The sequence below is a fragment of the Staurois parvus genome, unplaced genomic scaffold (genome assembly GCF_062004578.1).
Source record: "Staurois parvus isolate SC_StPar_1 unplaced genomic scaffold, SC_StPar_1.0 ptg001076l, whole genome shotgun sequence".
In the NCBI taxonomy this organism is placed as follows: domain Eukaryota; kingdom Metazoa; phylum Chordata; class Amphibia; order Anura; family Ranidae; genus Staurois; species Staurois parvus.
The window spans coordinates 103021-122111 of record NW_028318872.1 but is presented as its reverse complement, the minus strand read 5'-3'; the positions used below and the strand labels follow the sequence as shown (position 1 = coordinate 122111).

At 50.0% G+C, this 19091-nt stretch overlaps 1 pseudogene; it reads left to right on the top strand.

Annotated features, from left to right (window-relative positions):
- Positions 1–2280: 2280 nt before the first annotated feature.
- LOC149440527 (E3 ubiquitin-protein ligase TRIM39-like) lies at positions 2281–14673 on the top strand (annotated as a pseudogene).
- The last annotated feature ends 4418 nt before the right edge of the window (positions 14674–19091 follow it).

The window sequence follows — 19091 nt, the reverse complement described above, 5'->3', positions numbered from 1 at the left end:
ATATGAGGGATGAATTACTATATGAGGGATGAAATACTATATGGGGGGATGAAATACTATATGGGGGGATGAAATACTATATGGGGGGATGAAATACTATATGAGGGATGAATTACTATGGGGGATGAATTACTATATGGAGGATGAATTACTATATGGGGGATTAATTACTATGCTTACTATGGGGGAATATTACTATACTTACTATGGATGACACATACACATCATTCATCTACTCTTGGTCCGGCCCCCGGGTCCAATTATAAAATACTTTATTATTTCATAATAAAGTAATTATAAAATAATTTCTTTGTGTTTGATTCCTATTCAAGAGAATTACTTTATATATAGTCAATATAGGCACAGAGGTAAATTTTTTTAACATTTTCTAATGGTGGTGTGCCTCGTGATTTTTTTCATGAAAAAAGTGTGCCTTTGCACAAAAAAGGTTGAAAAACACTGCTCTGGAGGGTGTCCAGCGATTTCCTTGGGGAAAATTGGCTCAAGAAAAAAAGAGCCAGAGAACAAAAATATCTAAGTGCAACATTGCTTTATTCAAATGCGGAGAAATGGTAAAAAATACAACTCACATGATATGCAAAAGGCCTGTTGGCCAGACAGAAGTCCACGTGGATAGAAAGTCGCTGAGACCAGCTTTCTGACATGTTTCGTGCCACGCACGTTCTCAAAGAAAGCTGGCCTCCTCAACTTTTTCCTCCTTCCTGGAGATCGGGGAAGAGAGCCGGAGCTGAGAACTCACCTCAGTGCGGGAGATGAGGGAGGAGCTGCCTTCATTACCGGTGGGAACAGCATTTGTGATCTGTGAAAACAAGGGAAAAGGGAGGTCCTGTGATAGGAACACCTAATGTTTGGGGACACTGTAATGGAGACATCTGATGTGTGGGGACACAGTGATGGAGACGCCTGATCTATGGGGACACCTGATGTATGTGGACACAGTGATGGAGATGCCTGATCTATGGGGACATCTGATGTATGTGGACACTGTGATGGAGACACCTGATCTATGGGGACACCTGATGTATGTGGACACTGTGATGGGGACACCTGATCTATGGGGACACCTGAAGTATGTGGACACTGTGATGTGGACACCTGATGGATGCAGACACTGTGATGGGGACACCTCATGTAAGGAGACACTGTGATGTGGACATTGTGATGGGGACACCTGATGTAAGGGGACACTGTGATGGGGACACCTGATGTATGGGGACACTGTGATGGGGACACTGTGATAGGGATGCCCGATGTATGGGGACACCTGATGGATGTAGACACTGTTTTGGGGACACCTAATGTAAGGAGACACTGTGATGTGGACATTGTGATAGGGATGCCCAATGTATGGGGACACCTGATGTATGGGGACACTGTGATGGGGACACCTGATCTATGAGGGCACTATGATGGAGACACCTCATCTTTGGGGACACCTGATGTATGTGGACACTGTGATGGGGACACCTGATGTAAGGAGATACTGTGATGGGGATACCTGATGTATGGGGACACTGTGATGGGGACACCTGATGTATGGGGACACTGTGATGGGGACACCTGATGTATGGGGACACTGTGATGGGGATACCTGATGTATGGGAATACTGTGATGGGGACACCTGATGTATGGAATACTGTGATGGGGACACCTGATGTATGGGGACACGGTGATGGGGACACCTGATGTAAAGGCACACTGTGATGAGGACACCTGATGTATGGGGACACATGATGTATGGGAATACTGTGATGGGGACATTGTGATGGGGATGCCTGATGTATGGGGACACTATGATGGGGACATTGTGATGGGGATGCCTGATGTATGGGGACACTGTGATGGGGACATTGTGATGGGGATGCCTGATGTATGGGGACACCTGATGTATGGGGACATTGTGATGGGGATATTGTGATGGGGATGCCTGATGTATGGGGACACTGTGATGGGGACATTGTGATGGAGATGCCTGATGTATGGGGACACTATGATGAGAACACAATATTTCTGCAGAGAACAGTGGTGCGGTGTCTGATGATTGTATGGTTACACCTCTCTGTGTAAATAAACACGGAACACACCCTTTGTTCTCTGTTTTAACACAAAGTGCAGTAAACCCATCAACCAATCACACTGCAGGAAGTGAGAAGGGAATTGTGTGACTGTTAGCATTGCTGACCTTCGTACATTGTTTTCCATCTTATATATAACCTGACAGGGTTTAATCGTCTCACTTTCCTCTTCTGCTGTCAGCGATGGCGTCTCTGAATGATGATCTGGAATGTTCCGTCTGTCTGAACATTTATACGGATCCCGTAACCCTGAGATGTGGACACAACTTCTGCCGGGTCTGTATTGGCCGTGTGTTGGATACACAGGAGGAGTCTGGAGGTTATTCCTGTCCTGAATGTAAAGAAGATTTCCAAGAACTGCCTTCATGGCAGAGGAATGTGAAACTACGTAACATAGTGGAGAACTTCCAGTCTACCCATCCAGATCAGGAGGACATTCGGGTCTTCTGTACTTACTGTATTCACACTCCTGTACCGGCTGTGAAATCCTGTCTGATGTGTGAAGCTTCTCTGTGTGACAACCACTTGAGAGTCCACAGCAAGTCACCAGAACACGTCCTATGTGACCCCACCACTTCCCTGAAGGACAGGAAATGCTCCGTCCATAAGAAGACCCTGGAGTATTACTGCACCGAGGACTCCACCTGTATCTGTATGTCCTGCAGTTTGGCCGGAGAACATCGGGGAAACCAGATGGAAACCGTGGATGAGGTCTCTGAGAAGAAGAAAAACTTGAAAAATGTTTTACAAAAACTGATGGTGGAGAGAGAGGAGATGGAGAAAAGAGTCAAGTGTCTGGAGGAACACAAGAGGAACGTACAAGGAAAAGTAGATGATGAAATAGAGAGAGTCACTGCCCTGTTCAGAGACCACATGAGGGGTCCACTGACTGTCCTACAGGAATCAGACACAGGTGACTTGTGTGATAGTGAGGATGGAGATGATGAGGACAGAGAGAGACATGAGAACCTCCTCCATGATGGAGGGGATGTGGATGTGGTGGGGATCTCACACACATTACACACGGGTCTATCTGATATCATGTCTGGGGTCAATGTACAGAAATGTACAGGCACACATGTCTCTCCACAGTCTACTACAAAGGGCAAAGGTCCCATCAATGCTCCACCATCCAGGCCAGACCCCCAACCCTCCCCCACCGTACCACACTCACATCACCAGGCTGGGGGACCAAATATTGGGGCTGTACAGCAAACATGGGGGGTGTCGGGGGTTACAGACGTATCACTGGATGAGAGGACAGCTGGTCATCATCTACATATATCAGGTGATGGGAAAACTGCCTCCTGGTCAGATGAGAACCAGATTCGCCCAGAAACACCAGAAAGATTTCTGTGTTCTCAGGTGATCAGCTATCAGAGTTTCTCCTCAGGACGACATTACTGGAGATTGGATGTTGGGGGGTCACAAAACTGGATAGTGGGGATGTGTTACCCCAGTATAGACAGGAAAGGAGGACTTCAGTCACTGATTGGACATAATGAGAAGTCCTGGGGTCTGAGGAGGTATTGTAATCAGTACTCGGCGATGCATGATGGTAATAAGACCCCATTCCCCGGCGGTGTCTCCAGTACCAGAGTCAGGATAGTTCTGGATTATGAGGCCGGGCGGATCTCCTTCTATGATCTGTGTGACCCGATCCGACACCTCCACACCTTCACCACCACCTTCACTCAGCCCCTCCATGCCGGGGTATGGGTAGGGAGAGTGGGAGGTTGTGTAAAGATATCTTGGGGGTATTAGATGTAAGAAATCTACCCAGAGACGGGTGACATCACGGGAAAGATTCCGATTGGTTGAATGTTCAGCCAATGAGAAGCAATGGAGAACATTACTGAGTTATTTTAAGGCTGTAGGTTCCCGGGGCCGTCATCTTCATCCTAAACCTCACTTCATTGCCTAGGGTGTCACTGACCAGGGACAAGCATGCAGGAGGTCAGATTGTGCAATCTTCTCTGGCTGCATGCTTGTTCTGGGTCATTGAAACACAAGGTGGTGTAGCCAGGACTGGGGTGACAGCCCTGCACCTTATGAAGCTTCTATAGCCAGAAAAAAGGGGTGTAGTCTACACCAGGGGTGTCAAACTGGTGGCCCTCCAGGTGTTGCCAAACTACAAGTCCCATGAGGCATTGCGAGATTGAGTTACAAGCATGACTCCCAAAGGCAGAGGCATGATGGGACTTGTAGTTTCCCAACAGCTGGAGGGCCGCCAGTTTGACACCCCTGGTCTAGATCATGGGTGCTCAACCTGTGGCCCTCCAGGTGTTGAAGTGCTACAGATCCAAGTGAGGCATTGCAAGGTTGACAGTTACAAGCATGACTCCCAAAGGCAGGGGCATGATGGGACTTGTAGTTCTGCAACAGCTGGAGGGCCACAGGTTGAACACCCCTGGTCTAGATCACACACTTTAATATTTAATATGGACAATGAGAATTCCTAAATCTCTGTACTCACAGGTTGCTTTACATGACAAATCAATGGATCTCTGATTGCTCCTCCCCCTCACTGTAATTGGCTGTGATGATTGCCACTATGAATACAGCCTGTGCTAGTCTTGTTCCTATTGGTTATGATATAGAGGGGGCGGGGATTGATGAGTGATGATTCTGGCTGTGTTGGGTGTGGGGCACTGCCCGAGGGCCCGGGGTCAGTAGGGGGCCTCATGAAATGCCCCTGGTACCTTTTTATAGGCTTTTTTGAGTGTGGGCAAGGACACAGGGGCCCCATGATCCCCTATTGCCCGGGGGCCCCATGAGTTGTCAGTCCGCCCCTGGTGTGGGGTATTGTGGACAGGTGACGGGGGTATACAGTCTCAGAAAGTGGAAATCCTTGGTTCTGTATGTAGGAATTGTTCCGTGTTCACATCATTGTGCTGAGTAGGGAGCCATCTATTGTGCATTCACTGCAATTGTACTCTTTTTTTTGTACTTTTGTCAATAAAGAACAGGAAGTGTCTCAAGCTTGTTAAAAATAAAGATGTCCCATCTACCACTGCACTTCCACTTTAGCTTCCAGAAACACACACCAGTGAAGGCTTTCCTTCCCCCTGTGACACACATATGCCTAAGTTCTATCACTGTGCTTGTCAAAGTCATATATATATATATATATGTGTGTGTGTGTATATATTTATTGGATTTCAATATATTTAATGTGATTTGTAGGTAGCTATCTGTAAGAAATATGTTCATTGTACACATTTGTGAGAGACATGCATGCAAGCATATTCTAACCTCAGTTTATGCGATTGTATTGCAGTTTTACATAACTATTCGCAGAAGTAAATTCAGTTCAGTGGGGGTGCAGTAAACAAATGTCAGGGGGGCAGAGGATGGAAGGTCAGCAAGGCAGAGGACAGGGGTCACTGCTGGCAGGGCAGAGGACAGAGGTACAGCTCTTTCTCCCATCCCTGCACTGCACACAGCCTGGGCACAGGCAGCAGAGCTCCTCCCCCCCACACAACACATATCTGAGATCAGTATACTATCAGTTAAGAACAGTATTGTGTCAAACTAGGGCGGTAAAATATCAGATTAGGGTGGTATTTTGTCAATTTAGGGCAGCATAGCATAGGGCAGCGGGGCCTCAGAGGTGACGTCACCACGTATGCACGAGCTGCCATTGTCTGCATAGACCGGAGCTATACCTAATCGATCGATGTCTGATGCTTGTGATGCTACTGCCGGCTCTGACACTGACTAATGTGAGTGGTTATAACACCTTTTTGCATGGAATAAAGCCTGGCTGGTTGTACACTCTGTGGATTCCTTTTCTTCTTCCTTCATGTCCCAGTCTGACTATATGAGGAGCCAATTGCTATGTGAAGGACTTCTATCAGCTGGGGTGTGTTGCTGCAGATCGTCGCTCCCAGAGCACAAGCGGTTATAGCTGGTTTAGAATCTTACCAGCGTGGAGATCTGGTGAGTGGATCCAATCCATGTGACGGTGGAATTTCACGCGGTTTTGATTCACATTATATGAGAAGTTTAACCCCTAGACGCCGAGCGCACGTAAATATGCGTCCTCTCTGTATCTGGGCCTTGACGCCGAGCGCACGTAAATATGTGTCCTCTCTGTATCTGGGCCTTGACGCCGAGCGCACGTAAATATGCGTCCTCTCTGTATCTGGGCCTTGACGCCGAGCGCACGTAAATATGCGTCCTCTCTGTATCTGGGCCTTGACGCCGAGCGCACGTAAATATGTGTCCTCTCTGTATCTGGGCCTTGACGCCGAGCGCACGTGTATATGCGTCCTCTCTGTATCTGGGCCTTGACGCCGAGCGCACGTGTATATGCGTCCTCTCTGTATCTGGGCCTTGACGCTGAGCGCACGTAAATATGCGTCCTCTCTGTATCTGGGCCTTGACGCCGAGCGCACGTAAATATGCGTCCTCTCTGTATCTGGGCCTTGACGCCGAGCGCACGTAAATATGTGTCCTCTCTGTATCTGGGCCTTGACGCCGAGCGCACGTAAATGTGTCCTCTCTGTATCTGGGCCTTGACGCCGAGCGCACGTGTATATGCGTCCTCTCTGTATCTGGGCCTTGACGCCGAGCGCACGTGTATATGCGTCCTCTCTGTATCTGGGCCTTGACGCCGAGCGCACGTAAATATGCGTCCTCTCTGTATCTGGGCCTTGACGCCGAGCGCACGTAAATATGCGACCTCTCTGTATCTGGGCCTTGACGCCGAGCGCACGTAAATATGCGTCCTCTCTGTATCTGGGCCTTGACGCCGAGCGCACGTAAATATGCGTCCTCTCTGTATCTGGGCCTTGACGCCGAGCGCACGTAAATATGCGTCCTATCTGTATCTGGGCCTTGACGCCGAGTGTACGTAAATATGCGTCCTCTCTGTATCTGGGCCTTGACGCCGAGCGCACGTAAATATGTGTCCTCTCTGTATCTGGGCCTTGACGCCGAGCGCACGTAAATATGTGTCCTCTCTGTATCTGGGCCTTGACGCCGAGCGCACGTAAATATGTGTCCTCTCTGTATCTGGGCCTTGACGCCGAGCGCACGTGTATATGCGTCCTCTCTGTATCTGGGCCTTGACGCCGAGCGCACGTGTATATGCGTCCTCTCTGTATCTGGGCCTTGACGCCGAGCGCACGTAAATATGCGTCCTCTCTGTATCTGGGCCTTGACGCCGAGCGCACGTAAATATGCGACCTCTCTGTATCTGGGCCTTGACGCCGAGCGCACGTAAATATGCGTCCTCTCTGTATCTGGGCCTTGACGCCGAGCGCACGTAAATATGCGTCCTCTCTGTATCTGGGCCTTGACGCGGAGCGCACGTGTATATGCGTCCTCTCTGTATCTGGGCCTTGACGCCGAGCGCACGTGTATATGCGTCCTCTCTGTATCTGGGCCTTGACGCCGAGCGCACGTAAATATGTGTCCTCTCTGTATCTGGGCCTTGACGCCGAGCGCACGTAAATATGTGTCCTCTCTGTATCTGGGCCTTGACGCCGAGCGCACGTAAATATGTGTCCTCTCTGTATCTGGGCCTTGACGCCGAGCGCACGTAAATATGTGTCCTCTCTGTATCTGGGCCTTGACGCCGAGCGCACGGAATTATGTGTCCTCTCTGTATCTGGGCCTTGAAGCCGAGCGCACGTAAATATGTGTCCTCTCTGTATCTGGGCCTTGACGCGGAGCGCACGTAAATATGCGACCTCTCTGTATCTGGGCCTTGACGCCGAGCGCACGTAAATATGTGTCCTCTCTGTATCTGGGCCTTGAAGCCGAGCGGCCGCATATTTGCGTACCATTAGAACAGGGGTGGCTAACCTGTGGCTCTCCAGCTGTTGTGGAACTACATTTCCCATGAGGCATTGCAAAGATGGGAAGTTACTGACTTGCAGAGGCATGATGGAACTTGTAGTCCTGCAGCAGCTGGAGAGCCGCAGGTTGGCCACCCCTGCATTAGAACATACATATGTGCTGAGAGCGTGCGCCCTGCGTTCTCCCAGCACATGTGTCTGTGACTCCCGGAAAGGTCCCGATCTCCCCTTGCGATCGAGACCTTTTCTGATCATGTGACCGCTGTGAAGGCAAATCACGGCGGTCACGTGACCCTAAAACCCCGCCTGCCTCCCGGTTTCTGAAACTCTTAAAGGGCCGGGAGGCGCCGGTGCAAAGGGGTTAAAGAAGAATTACCGGTTCATGAACACGGATTTTTGCACATTTTTTATTATTTATATAGTTTATAGACTTTTTGTTGGACACTTATTTATAGATTTTTTTCACTGATTTGAAAAAAACATTTTATTCGTATTGATTTGTCACATTCATCTGATATTATTTGGTATACGAGTTATTTACATTATATATATCGTTTTTTTAAATTTGCTTATCTGGAGATATATTGTATCGAAGAGCGCTGTCCCTTTTTCTGTGTTTTGGAGATTTGTTCCACGGGGTTCAGGGGTGAGGTAGCGGCTCTTCCTAATATATCTTATGTTATATATACAGTGAAGGAAATGTGTATTTGCTCCCCGGCTGATGCTGAATGTTCGCCCCTCACACAGAAATGATCGGTCTAACAATGGAATGTTCGCCCCTCACACAGAAATGATCGGTCTAACAATGGAATGTTCGCCCCTCACACAGAAACGATCGGTCTAACAATGGAATGTTCGCCCCTCACACAGAAATGATCGGTCTAACAATGGAATGTTCGCCCCTCACACAGAAATGATCGGTCTAACAATGGAATGTTCGCCCCTCACACAGAAATGATCGGTCTAACAATGGAATGTTCGCCCCTCACACAGAAACGATCGGTCTAACAATGGAATGTTCGCCCCTCACACAGAAACGATCGGTCTAACAATGGAATGTTCGCCCCTCACACAGAAACGATCGGTCTAACAATGGAATGTTCGCCCCTCACACAGAAACGATCGGTCTAACAATGGAATGTTCGCCCCTCACACAGAAATGATCGGTCTAACAATGGAATGTTCGCCCCCTCACACAGAAACGATCGGTCTAACAATGGAATGTTCGCCCCTCACACAGAAACGATCGGTCTAACAATGGAATGCTCGCCCCTCACACAGAAATGATCGGTCTAACAATGGAATGCTCGCCCCTCACACAGAAATGATCGGTCTAACAATGGAATGTTCGCCCCTCACACAGAAATGATCGGTCTAACAATGGAATGTTCGCCCCTCACACAGAAATGATCGGTCTAACAATGGAATGTTCGGTGTAACACTGAGAGACAGAATACAACAACAAATTCAGCAGAAATGCGTCTAACAAATGATGACGGATCTGCATGTTCATGAGGGAAAGAAGGATTTGATCCCCTATCATTCAGCAGGATTTCTGGCTACCAGGTGTCTCTCATACAGGTAACAAGCTGAGATTAGAAGCAGTCTCTTAAAGGGAGTGCTGCTAATCTCATTGTGTTACCTGTATAAAAGACACCTGTCCACAGGAGCAATCAAACCATCAGATTCCAAACTCTCCACCATGGCAAAGACCAAAGAGCTGTCCAAGGATGTCAGGGACAAGATGGTAGACCTACACAAGGCTGGACTGGGCTACCAAACTATGGCCAAGCAGCTTGGTGAGAAGGTGACAACAGTTGGTGCAATCATTCACAAATGGAAGAAACACAAAACAAGTGTCAGTCTCCCTAGGTCTGGTGCACCATGCAAGATCTCACCTCGTGGGGTGTCAATGATCATGAGAACAGTGAGGAATCATCCCAGAACTACACGTGAGGATCTTGTCAATGATCTCCAGGCAGCTGGGACCACAGTCACCAAGAAAACAATTGGTAACACACTACGCCGACAAGGACTGAAATCCTGCAGTGCCCGCACGGTCCCTCTGCTCAAGAAAGCCCATGTCCAGGCCCATCTGAAGTCTGCCACTGAACATCTGAATGATGGCGAGGAGGACTGGTGGGAAGTGTTGTGGTCAGAGGAGACCAAAATCCAGCTCTTTGGCATCAACTCAACTCGCCGTGTTTGGAGGAGGAATGCTGCCTATGACCCCAAGAACACCATCCCAACTGTGAAACATGGTGGTGGAAACATTCTGCTTTGGGGGTGTTTCTCTGCTAAGGGGACAGGACAACGGCACCGCATCAAAGTGACGATGGACGGGGCAATGTACCCTCAAATCTTGGGTGAGAACCTTCTTCCCTCAGCCAGGGCATTGAAAACGGGTCATGGATGGGTGTTCCAGCATGACAATGACCCAAAACACACGGCCAAGGCAACAAAGGAGCGGCTCAAGAAGGAGCACATTAAGGTCCTGGAGTGGCCTAGCCAGTCTCCACACCTTCATCCGATTGAAAATCTGTGGAGGAGCTGAAAGTTCGAGTTGCCAAACGTCAGCCACCAAACCATAATGACTTGGAGAGGATCTGCCAAGAGGAGTGGGCCAAAATCCTTCCTGAGATGTGCGTGAACCTGGGGGCCAACTCCAGGAAACGTCTGACCTCTGTGATTGCCAACAAAGGATCTGCCACCAAGTACTAAATCATGTTTTGTGAAGGGGATCAAATCCTTCTTTCCCTCATGAACATGCAGATCAGTCATCATTTGTTAGACGCATTTCTGCTGAATTTGTTGTTGTATTCTGTCTCTCAGTGTTACACCGAACATTCTATTGTTAGACCGATCGTTTCTGTGTGAGGGGCGAACATTCCATTGTTAGACCGATCGTTTCTGTGTGAGGGGCGAACATTCCATTGTTAGACCGATCGTTTCTGTGTGAGGGGCGAACATTCCATTGTTAGACCGATCGTTTCTGTGTGAGGGGCGAACATTCCATTGTTAGACCGATCATTTCTGTGTGAGGGGCGAACATTCCATTGTTAGACCGATCATTTCTGTGTGAGGGGCGAACATTCCATTGTTAGACCGATCATTTCTGTGTGAGGGGCGAACATTCCATTGTTAGACCGATCATTTCTGTGTGAGGGGCGAACATTCCATTGTTAGACCGATCATTTCTGTGTGAGGGGCGAACATTCACCATCAGCCGGGGATCAAATACTCATTTCCTGCACTGTATATCTCTTTTATGTGATATTGGTTCAGGGGTGCTGTCCCCATCTGATATCCATCATAGGGAGGGTATATGGCAGGCAGTAGAGCTGTATACAAGATATGAGGTGCACTCGATATGCGGGGACGTCTCACTTCTATACAACGTGTCTATTGACCTTCACAGGGTACACATGGAGCCAACGCATTTCAGCGGAAGGGACTCCGGTCCTCAGCAGTCTGGTCCTCAGCACTCTAGGCCTCAGGCTATGGCATCCAGCAGCAGAGATGTCCACTCTCTAGTCCCCCCGCCAGCAGGAGGACGTCTCTATTTCCCGGGAAAACTGCCTACTCTCCCTCCTCTTCAAGGTCTCTCTCTGGTAACTGTAGTCCGTTGCCCCATTCACTCTCATGGCAAGGTCCTTTCCCAGCCTACATCTCCCAGAGTTCAGTGTGGCCTGTACCAAGTCCTTCAGTTTCTCAGGTCCCACCAGCTCCCCCTGGTGAGTGGAGGCTGAACAGAGCTGAAAGCAGTATAGGAGTTGTGTTCCGGCACATGGGGCAGCTGCAGCGCGGTGTCTGCAGCGACTTTCTCTGCCAGCTAAGCACCTGGCTACACTAATACGGCTCATTTCTGTATGATGCCTCCATGTGCACTCTTCCTCCTCCATGTCCCCCCCACCATGCATCATTCTCCTTCATACTCCATGCATGGCCTTGTATGATGGTATCATATGTGCTCTACTGTGTGCATAGAACTAGTCCCCACCATTGCTCTGCAGTGTCTGGAAGATTACAAGTCTCAGCATTTCTGTCCACTGCCTGTAGCACTACAAATCCCAGCACTGCTATGTAAGCAGGCTCACTATGCAGTAATGGTAGGACTACAAATCCCAGAATTTCTGTGACGTGTTTGTAGGACTACAAGTCTGACCATATCTAGCCAGTGAGAGCTTCAAGTCCCAGCAGTGCTATCCAGCATTTGTAGGACTACAAGTCTCAACATTGCTTGTCAGTGTTTGTAGGACTACAAGTCTCAACACTGCTATTAAGTGTGTGTAGGATTGTACGTACCATCATTGCTCTGCAAGGTCTGCGGGCCTAGAAATCCCAGCATTGCTATCCAGTGTCTGTAGGACTACAAGTCACAGCATTGCCATCCAGTGTCTGTAGGACTACAAGTCACAGCATTTCCATCCAGTGTCTGTAGGACTACAAGTCCCAGCATTGCTATCCAGTGCATGTAGGACTACAAGTCTCAGCATTGCTATCCAGTGTCTGTAGGACTACAAGTCACAGCATTTCCATCCAGTGTCTGTAGGACTACAAGTCACAGCATTGCTATCCAGTGCATGTAGGACTACAAGTCTCAGCATTGCTATCCAGTGTCTGTAGGACTACAAGTCACAGCATTGCCATCCAGTGGCCGTAGGACTACAAGTCTCAGCATTGCTATCCAGTGGCCGTAGGACTACAAGTCTCAGCATTGCTTTTGATTGTCTGTAGGACAACAGGTCCAGTTATTGCTCTCCAGTGCCTGTTGGACTATAAGTCCCAGCATTGACCTTCTGTTACACTTTTACCTTCCTCTTCCCCGTAGATGTCATGGTCCCTACAGTGTTCCCCACCCGGAATATTCCCCGTGTTGAGCATCCCCTCCCCTGACTTCATGGATTCAATGATCACAAGGAGGTGGAATAGGAAACATTGGTCACGTCTATTCCTCATCTGCAACGTTCGCTGACACACCTTGGTTAGCCTTCAGTGGGCAGGGAAGGGCGTTCCGTACAAAGTCCTGTTCTTCTGCAGGTCTTCTCCAGGACTCACCCGAGTCACCCATTTCTCATTTGTCCTTTGCCTCTTCCTGAACGAGGATCTGCAACATTCCACCATTCTGAACATTTATACAGATCCTTCAATTCTGAGAACTGGACACAGCTTCTGCCGGGACTGTACCGGTCGTGTTCTGGATACACGGGACGGGTCTGGAGGTTATTCCTGTCCAGGAAGTCGTACAAAGTTCAGGAATCGTCCTTTTCTGTGGAAGAACTTAGTGAAGAATCTCCTGACTGCCCAACCAGGAGAAGATGGTGAGGTTCTGTACTTACTGTCTCCGCTTCCCTGAACGTGCCGTTAAATCCTGTCTGCTGTGTGAAGCCTATCTGTGCGCCGGTCACCTGGCAGTCCACAGCCAGGCACCAGAACATGTCCTATCTGACATCTACACCTCTATGGAAAAGAGAAAATGTTCCGTCCATACGGAACCGCTGAAATATTACTGCACTGATGACAACGCCTGTATCTGTGTGTCCTGCAGGCTGGATGGAGAACATCGGGGACACCAGGTGGAGACTCTGGAGGAGGCCTCTGAGAAGAGGAAGAAGAAGCTAAAGGAAGTTCTGGTGAAGCTGATGACAAAGAGAGAGGGGACGGAGGAAAGAGTCCAGAGTCTGCAGGAACATGGGAAAAAGGTACAAGAAAAGGCAGATGGAGAAACTGAGAGAGTCACCGTCCTGTTCAGAGACTTCAGGAAACATCTGGAAGACCTTGAGAAGAAAGTCCTGAGGGAAATCTCCAGGGAGGCAGAGAGGGCTTCCACCACGGTTCTGGATAGGATCCGGGAGCTGGAAAAGAAGAAGGAGGAGCTGTCCAGGAAGATGGAGGACATTGAGGAGCTGTGTAACACAACGGATCCACTGACTGTCCTACAGGAATCAGACACAGGTGACTTGTGGGATACAGAGGATGGAGATGATGAGGACAGAGAGAGACATGAGAAGCTCCTCCATGATGGAGGGGATGTGGATGTTGGGGGGATCTCACACACATTACACACGGGTTTACGGGATTTATTAATGTGGGTAAATGCGGGGATCCACATACAGAAACCTGCAGAGATAATACTGGACATAAACACGGCATGTAATAGTCTGCAGATATCAGATGACAGGAGATCTGCATCCTGGACACATATAAAACTGAACCGTAGAGACACCTGGGAGAGATTTCAGAATTTGCAGGTGATGAGCAGAGAGACCTTCTCTTCGGGGAGACATTATTGGGTGGTTGATTGTTCAGGCGGACATAACTGGATGGTGGGGATGTGTTACCCCAGTATAGACAGGAAAGGAGGACAATCGGGGATTGGGTGGAATAGTAAGTCCTGGGCTTTGCACAGACATAGTAATGTGTATTCCTTCAAGCATGATACAAAGACTGTCGAGTTTCCAACCACGTTCACCAGTGATAGATTCAAGATAGAACTGGATTATGAGGCCGGGAAGATCACATTTTATGATCTGAGTTACCCGATCCGACACCTCTACACCTTCACCACCACCTTCACTGAGCCCCTCCATGTTGCACTGCAACCAGGGAATGAATCTATCAAGATCTGTCGGTGGAGCCGGGAACCTGAGAAACCTGTCCAGAGATCGGTGACATCACAGTGAAGGGGGATTCTGACTTGGGGGAATGCTCAGCCAGTAGATGAACCGGTGGGCAGGGTTTCCAGCAGTCACTCTATTTCCAAGGGGTGGGCAGGAGGGGGTGGGCAGGGTTTCCAGCAGTCACTCTATTTCCAAGGGGTGGGCAGGAGGGGGTGGGCAGGGTTTCCAATCACTCTGCTATTTCCAAGGGGTAGGCAGGAGGGGGTGGGCAGGGTTTCCAATCACTCTGCTATTTCCAAGGGGTAGGCAGGAGGGGGTGGGCAGGGTTTCCAATCACTCTGCTATTTCCAAGGGGTGGGCAGGAGGGGGTGGGCAGGGTTTCCAATCACTCTTTCCAAGGGGTAGGCAGGAGGGGGTGGGCAGGGTTTCCAATCACTCTGCTATTTATAAGGGGTGGGCGGGGTTTCCAATCACTCTACTATTTCCAAGAGGTGGGCAGGAGGGGGTGGGCAGGGTTTCCAATCACTCTGCTATTTATAAGGGGTGGGCGGGGTTTCCAATCACTCTACTATTTCCAAGAGGTGGGCAGGAGGGGGTGGGCAGGGTTTCCAATCACTGCTATTTCCAAGGGGTAGGCAGGAGGGGGTGGGCAGGGTTTCCAGTAGTCTCTCTGCTATTTCCAAAGGGTGGGCAGGAGGCGTTGGGCAGGGTTTCCAATCACTCTGCTATTTCCAAGGGGTGGGCAGGAGGGGGTGGGCAGGGTTTCCAATCACTCTGCTATTTCCAAGGGGTGGGCAGGAGGGGGTGGGCAGGGTTTCCAATCACTCTATTTCCAAGGGGTGGGAGGGAGGGGGGGCTGCCCTGGGCGCCATGTAGTGATTCATTTTGATACAAGCCTGACAGTAGCATGGACAGCGGCATTACTACTCCTGTCAGCCTAGTGCTGGAAGCAGCCAGGAAAGAGCAGGGAGGAGGTGTGGGTTGTGCTCTCTCCCCCTTCTTCCTACCAGATCAGCACTGTATGTAAAGGAATACAGGCAGGAAGAAGAAGGGGGAGAAAACACAGCCTGCACCTCTTCCCTGCGCTCTCCTGGCCACTTCCTACACTGATAGGAGTAGTGATGCCGCTGTCACTAATCATGAAGGGGGGGCGGGGCAAGTTTGGCATCTTTGCCCCGGGCACTGGATGTCCTTGTCCCGGTACTGATTTCCATTATAATAATCATTTGATATTTTCATCTTCTTTCTAAATTACAAACTGTAATCACGTCTTTATCTGGGATCGCCCCAGGTGACCGGCTGGAGTAACTGTCACTCTGGGGAAATGTAGACTTCCATTGGTTGTGATTGTGAGGGACAGGGACCAGTGGTGTTGCTAGGGATGAGCACCCAGTACACATGCCCCTTTATCGCCTGTAGGGTGACCCCCGGGCCCCCAGTGTTGCCAACAACTACAGAGGTTGGCATTTCTGCCACCGGCTGCCTTTCAGAGTGATAAACGTCAGAGCCAATGGAAGCTGCCCCTAGGCTCCTCCTCACCTCTGATGTATCACATGACACAAGAGAAGGCGGAGCCTGGGAGGAAGAACATCCCCTCAGCCATCTGTCATGTGGTATCTGAGGTCTGAATGTTCAGGGAGGGAGGGATTATCAGACAGATTTGGGGGGACAAAGATTTTTACTTGGAGAAGAGGGTTTGTGCTGGGAGGGGGGATTTGTACAGGGAGGGAAGATTTTGAGGGGATTTGTGCTGGGAGGGGGGATTTGTGCAAGGAGGGAAGATTTTGAGGGGATTTGTGCTGGGAGGGGGGATTTGTGCAAAGAGGGAAGATTTGGGAGGATTTGTGCTGGGAGGGGGATTTGGAGGGGGGATTTCAGCTGGTGGAGGGTTGTGGAGGGACAAAAGGATTTGTGGTGGGAGATGGGGTTTTGGAGGGAAGAGGATTTGTATTAAGAGGGGGGATGTGGATAGAAGAGAATTTGGTGCTGGGAGGGATTGTATGAGGTTGGTTTGGTGGTACAAGGGACCATATTGGGGTGGGGAAAATTTGTGCTGGGGGATTTAGGGGGAGGGGGATTTGTGCTGGGGGATTTAGGGGAAGGGGGATTTGTGCTGGGGGAGTTAGGAGAAGGGGGATTTGTGCTGGGGGAGTTAGGAGAAGGGGGATTTGTGCTGGGGGAGTTAGGAGAAGGGGGATTTGTGCTGGGGGATTTAGGGGGAGGGGGATTTGTGCTGGGGGATTTAGGGGAAGGGGGATTTGTGCTGGGGGATTTAGGGGAAGGGGGATTTGTGCTGGGGGATTTAGGGGGAGGGGGATTTGTGCTGGGGGAGTTAGGAGAAGGGGGATTTGTGCTGGGGGAGTTAGGGGGAGGGGGATTTGTGCTGGGGGATTTAGGGGGAGGGGGATTTGTGCTGGGGGATTTAGGGGAAGGGGGATTTGTGCTGGGGGAGTTAGGAGGAGGGGGATTTGTGCTGGGGGATTTAGGGGGAGGGGGATTTGTGCTGGGGGATTTAGGGGGAGGGGGATTTGTGCTGGGGGATTTAGGGGAAGGGGGATTTGTGTTGGGGGATTTAGGGGGAGGGGGATTTGTGCTGGGAGATGGAATTTTAGGAGGAAGAAGAATTGTGCTGGGAGGGGGGATTTAGGGAAAAGGATTTGTGCTTGAAGGGGGGATTTGAGGTACAATTGGATTTGTCCTGGGGGTAGGATTTGTGCTAGGAAGGGGCTTTTGGAGGATTTGCTGGGAGGGGTAGCTGTGCTGGAAAGGGGATTGGGGGGTAGATGATTTGTATTGGAAGGGGATTTGAGGGGGGGGACCTGTATTTCCTGCTGGTGACACTGTGGTTCCTAGAGCAGAGGGATGTAGTTCCAGTGTCCACCAGCGGGCGTCTCCCAGCAGCCAGCAGATCCCAGTAATCAGTCCTCACCTGATGCTGGCTGCTGGGAGGGTATTTAGTTCCTCTACAGTCCCTTGCACTTCAGTGTTTTGCCCTGCTAGGAACATACTACTTACTGTTTAATCCTGAACCCGGTTCCACTTCCTGCTGGCTGCACACATATATGTGGCCTCTCAGCAGGTGGCCTTTACCAACACAGGGCTGCATACATGTGTCTATAGGTAAGCAGGTTCCTGTGCTGAGAGCATGCTCCCTGTGCGCTCCTAGGAGAGTAACCGATCTGCCACAGATTGCATGCTTGTGATCGGGAACCGTCATGTGACTGCTGTGACGGCCAATCACAGTGGTCACATGATTGGAATGCCAGCCTCCACCTCTTGGCATTTTGATCTACTTAAAAGGGTGGGAGGCGGCGGGGGGAAGGGCACATTGTGATTGGTAGGTTGCTGGTTAGGTATTTTGTCACTTCTAGATTACGGATGACATATTTGTTAACATTTGCTGTGTTTTCTGTTTCCTGGAGTTTGGATGGATTCTCATTCTCTGATAATAAACTTTCTTCAATCATGTAGTCTGGTCTCCCCTTCCTACGTCTAGCTACGCAGATCTCACCGTCCCTGCACCCGATATCCCTGACAAGAGGATTTGTACTGGGAAGGGGGATCTAGCAGAAGAGGATTTGTACTGGGAAGGGGGATATGTGCTGGGAAGGGGGTTTGGATGGGTAGATGATTTGTACTGGGAAGGGGGATCTAGCAGAAGAGGATTTGTACTGGGAAGGGGGATCTAGCATGGGGAAGGGGCACTATTCCTCCCACTGACACCAACGATGGGACGCTATTCCTCCCACTGACACCAACGATGGGGCACTATTCCTCCCACTGACACCAATGATGCGGCACTATTCCTCCCACTGACACCGATGATGGGGCACTATTCCTCCCACTGACACCAACGATGGGGCACTATTCCTCCCACTGACACCAATGATGGGACACTATTCCTCCCACTGACACCAACGATGGGGCACTATTCCTCCCACTGACACCAACGATGGGGCACTATTCCTCCCCACTGACACCAATGATGGGGCACTATTCCTCCCACTGACACCAACGATGGGGCACTATTCCTCCCACTGACACCAACGATGGGGCACTATTCCTCCCACTGACACCGACGATGGGGCACTATTCCTCCCACTGACACCGACGATGGGGCACTATTCCTCCCCACTGACACCAATGATGGGGCACTATTCCTCCCACTGACACCAACGATGGGGCACTATTCCTCCCACTGACACCAACGATGGGGCACTATTCCTCCCACTGATACCGACGATGGGGCACTATTCCTCCCACTGACACCGACGATGGGGCACTATTCCTCCCACTGATACCGACGATGGGTCACTATTCCTCCCACTGACACCGACGATGGGGCACTATTCCTCCCACTGACACCGACGATGGGGCACTATTCCTCCCACTGACACCGATGATGCGGCACTATTCCTCCCACTGACACCGATGATGGGGCACTATTCCTCCCACTGACACCAATGATGGGACACTATTCCTCCCACTGACACCAATGATGGGGCACTATTCCTCCCACTGACACCAATGATGGGGCACTATTCCTCCCACTGACACCAATGATGGG